The sequence below is a fragment of the Penaeus monodon genome, chromosome 36 (genome assembly GCF_015228065.2).
Source record: "Penaeus monodon isolate SGIC_2016 chromosome 36, NSTDA_Pmon_1, whole genome shotgun sequence".
NCBI lineage: Eukaryota > Metazoa > Arthropoda > Malacostraca > Decapoda > Penaeidae > Penaeus > Penaeus monodon.
This window is the reverse complement of record NC_051421.1, coordinates 13,875,587-13,880,586: the sequence shown is the minus strand read 5'-3', so window position 1 is coordinate 13,880,586 and position 5,000 is coordinate 13,875,587. Positions and strand designations below refer to the sequence as shown.

At 36.4% G+C, this 5,000-nt stretch overlaps 1 protein-coding gene across 2 annotated transcripts in view; it reads right to left on the bottom strand.

Moving 5' to 3' along the window:
- Nucleotides 1-5,000, bottom strand: part of LOC119595762 (ceramide glucosyltransferase-like) — a 79,025-nt gene that overhangs the window by 72,616 nt on the left and 1,409 nt on the right. The window lies entirely within an intron of this gene.

Here is a 5,000-nt window from a genome sequence, read left to right as displayed (position 1 = left end):
CTTTCTCTTTCTGTTCAGATTATTTTCTCTTTCCCTCTTTCTCCCTCTCCCTCAACCCCCCCCTCTCTCTCTCTCTCTCTCTCTCTCTCTCTCTCTCTCTCTCTCTCTCTCTCTCTCTCTCTCTCTCTCTCACACACACACACACACACACACACACACACACACACACACACACACACACACACACACACACACACACACACATACACACACAATTATTCTCATTTTCATTTTCACCTACTTACATTCACTCTCACTCTCATTCTCCCTTCTCTCTCTTCCTCTCCTTTTCACATGCCTGTGAGTGTTTTAATTCACATAAGTATATAATATGTGTATGTGTGTGTGTATTTGTGTGTGTGTGTGTGTGTGTGTGTGTGTGTGTGTGTGTGTGTGTGTGTGTGTGTGTGTGTGCGTGCATGTGAGCGTGCGTGTGAGCGTGCGTGTGCGTGTATGTATGTGTGTGTGTGTGTGTATGTGTATGGGGGGGGGGTACGTGCATGCGTCCGTTCATTGGTTCGTGCGCGCGCGCATGTATGCATGTGTGCGTGCGTGTGTACACAATGTACATGTAGAGAGAAATTTCATAACCCAACATACGTGTACACGGAGTAAAACACAACTCAGGTATACAGAGATCCGCTCTCTTTATCCCAGTGAGAACATCGCCCCCCCCCCACCATCATTTGCAACATGCCATCCTCTATAAACCAGTCTCTGCAGGACATCTAGCACGCCTTATCTCTTGTGCAGAACATTCGACATGCGCGCTCTTGCCTCGCTCTGTTTCTCGCAGAAGGCCCCGAGCTCAACGTACGCAGAGAGGAACAGTGTGTATGCAGATTAGTGTTCCCTTAAGACTATTTTCAAGACTGGGATAAGGAACTTTCGGATTCGTCTTGTGACGCTGTGACGTGACGGTCCATAGGATCTGTTCGTCTGGATTAGTCCTGGATATGACAATGATTAAGTGCGGGTTGCGTGTCTGGGTTGAGTGAGCTGTTGCACCGTCGCTGACTCCGCTGTTGCAAAGATAATGGCCGTGGTTGCTTTTATTTAAACATTGAGGCCAAAGCCATGTGTTCGAAGGTATTTTTATGATATTATAAGCAATATCATCATGGTAAGTATTGCCAATACGACTATGATTAATCATTGATATGATCGTTATCGTTATCATATATTATCTTCCTCATTCTTATCGTTGATGTCACTGTCGGTATCATCTTTATCAGTCTCTTCGTTGTTATTATCACCAAATCCATTGCATTTCTATTAGTAATAATTTTATAATATCAGCATTATTATTATCATTATAATCATTGTGATCATCGATTTCATTATAATCATTATTGTCGATTCTACTATTATCATTGTTATTATCATCGCTTCGGTTAATGTCATTTTCATAATCAACAACAACGTAACGACCATTTCCTGTTACTGTTATTTTCTTGCTTACATTTATCATCATCATTTCCATAATTATCTTTATCGCCATCACTGGTTTAACGAACAAAGCGCTAACACAGCTCAAATAAGGAAAAACAAGTAAACAAACAGGTTTTCAGGACTTAAAATTATCGTTCAAAAGAAAGTAAGAAAGCCTAGGCGTAAAAAAAAAGAAGCATAAAGAAAAATATAATAATAATATAAAGAAAGAAGCAAATTATTGTCGATTCTACTATTATCATTGTTATTATCATCGCTTCGGTTAATGTCATTTTCATAATCAACAACAATGTAACGACCATTTCCTGTTACTGTTATTTTCTTGCTTACATTTATCATCATCATTTCCATAATTATCTTTATCGCCATCACTGGTTTAACGATCAAAGCGCTAACACAGCTCAAATAAGGAAAAACAAGTAAACAAACAGGGTTTCAGGACTTAAAATTATCGTTCAAAAGAAAGTAAGAAAGCCTAGGCGTAAAAAAAAGAAGCATAAAGAAAAATATAATAATAATATAAAGAAAGAAGCAAATGTAGAAAACAGGAAATGAACAGAATGATAATCTAGAGAACAGAGAGCCGGTATAAAAAAAATGAGGTTAAAACAAACGTTTCCGAATCGAAAGTATAGCGTTTCTTTTTACAAACGCAATGTTTATTCTGAGATAAGCATTAGAGTGAATGTTAGAGAAAAGAAAGTACGTTATGTGTGTTTCTGTAATAACAGATGCTCGAGTCTGGATGGAAAAATCAGACTAGAATAAGCTATTTACAACAAGTTATCCACGACAGTGAGAATAACACAAGGAAACACCGGAAAAGTTTGAGCCTTTTTTAATTCACTAGAATCAGGTCAACTCTGACAAAGGATGAGAGAAAAGTGGTCTCTCGAGAAGTCACATCGGTTGGTCATGTAGCTTTGGCACGAGATTTAGGAGAAATAAGGAGAGGATGGCAAGAGAATCTGACTAAAGGAGGACTGAAAGCAAAAAAAAAAAAAATCAGAGAGAGAGAGCGAGAGAGAGAGAAAGAGAGAGAGAGAGAGAGAGAGAGAGAGAGAGAGAGAGAGAGAGAGAGAGAGAGAGAGAGAGAGAGAGAGAGAGAGAGAGAGAGAGAGAAAGAGTAAGAGCTGCGTGCGTGAGTGCGTCGTGCGTGCGTGTGTGTACGTGCACATGAGATTACGAACATTATCTAATCCACAAAGTCAAAGTCATTAGGCAAACGTCAAAGATAAGACTAGTTTCATCCTACCTACCACGTACCCACCCTACAAAAAAATCCAACAACCCGATGATTTATCCTGAGTAAATGTTTATAAGCCTAATCAATGACGAATACATGGCCGCAATATACCAGATTTATATATATATATATATATATATATATATATATATATATATATATATATACATATATATATTGATTCTTAATTTTAAAAAAATGTAATCTAATCATAATGACTCACTTGCAACAGTTTCACGTTTATGAGCTTTATCTCGAAGCTTCGAAAAAAAAACAACGTAATAGGGTATAGGAAAGGTGTTAAACTCTAATCAACAGGGTTCATCTGGAATATGAATTTATTACTGCTTTAGAGTTTGCAATTTAGGCAAATGAATGTGTAGTTAATTTGTTTTCGTTGGCTGACAAATATAAAAATCTGCATACACATGTGTGTCTGTGTGTGTACGTATGTATGTATGTATATATGTAGGCATGTATCTAAGCATGTATGTATGTGTGTATAATATATATATAAACTATAAATAGTATATATTTGTGTATATATATTGTGAGAGAAAGAGAGAGAGAGAGAGAGAGAGAGAGAGAGAGAGAGAGAGAGAGAGAGAGAGAGAGAGAGAGAGAGAAGAGAGAGAGACAGAGACAGAGAGAGAAGCAGAGAGAGAAGCAGAGAGAGAGAGAGAGAGAGAGAGAGAAGCAGAGAGAGAGAGAGAGAGAGAAAGAGAGAGAGAGAGAGAGAGAGAGAGAGAGAGAGAGAGAGAGAGAGAGACAGAGACAGAGAGACAGAGACAGGCAGAGACAGACAAACAGACAGACACAATGAGAAGAAAAATGAAACACTTCTCTCCTTCCAAGGTAAACGATATCTACAACTCCACCCTGCAAATTGTACCCAATGAGATTCGGCAACTTGGCACCTCCATTCCCCTAGCATGAACCAACCCACTGAAATACAACAATTACCATACAAAAAACTAATACAAATATATATATATATATATATATATATATATATATATATATATATATATATATATATATAACTAATAATTTAAAAAAAATTGACAACCTACTATGACTTAACACATGTAAGAAAAAAAATTGAATTCCATAATTCCGTTTCCCGGACTTCATTTGATCGTCAGGCTCTAGCAACAAAATATTAATATTGAAATTCTACACTACCATCTATCATAGATATAACAATTTAGAGTATGAGCTTTAATATCAAAATGCTTTGAGATTAATAGGGCCATGACTTCGAATGTGTTTGTAGTCAAAAGAATATTACGAAAATTTATATTAAGTTTTGTTAAATCATTTTACTTATTGCCAATAGTACGTATAATTGAATATGAAGGCGTAATCTCATATATCCTTTTAAATGTAATTAATATCTATCAACAAAATGTGAGAATTTCTAAAACTTTGAAGGAGTGTGTCGATAGACGAAGGAAAAAAGTATGATAGGAGGCGTTTTAGCGCCCCCCCCCCCTCATTTTTAACGAAATCGCCGGTATTTTCCGTCTTTTGATTTGTAATTTTACAATGTTAATAACTAACAACTTGTATCTATTACCATTTCCTAATGTAATGTCAGTAAAACAGTGATTAATCATTTATTACAATTCAAAAATAAAATCAGATGCGTAAAATCGAGTGCAATTCCTAGAAGTTGAGGTGGAGTCAAACTTCTGGCACAGCGTAATAACACAAGCAGCTTGGTTGTCGCGAGGAAGGGGTAGCGACATTTTCCAGTGCAGTGAGGTAGTTTTAGGTAGCGAAAACGAGGGCTCAGGTCATCCCACCTTTGTAAAATAAAGCAAAAACTGTTGATGTGTATTATTTATTTTGTATCGGTAATAATATATCAAAATATTATTCTTAAACTCCCATGAATCATCATCCTTCTAAAGGTATCAGATCGTCAAGGAAAAATTATGCATGATTTGTTTGTATGACAATCTATTTCAGTGGCAAACTGATAATTAAAAAAGGAAAACGAAGCAAAAGAATGGCAATATAAAAGCTCAAGTCCACTGACGAAGTTAAAAGTTAAAGGAAAAAAGTGCGCACCGAAAGGCGGAAAAAAAATAAACAGAGAGAGTCAGTACAAGTGATAAAAAAGGAAAAAGGAAAAAGAAAAGAAAAGAAAAAATATATATATATATATATAAAACTGGCACTCTGAGAGAGAGCGGGTGGGAATTAACATAAATGGAGATCGTGGCTGAAGAAAAAAAGAGCTACAAAAGAAGGGAAGAATCGCGGAAAGAAAGAAAGAAAAAAAAACGGAATGTAT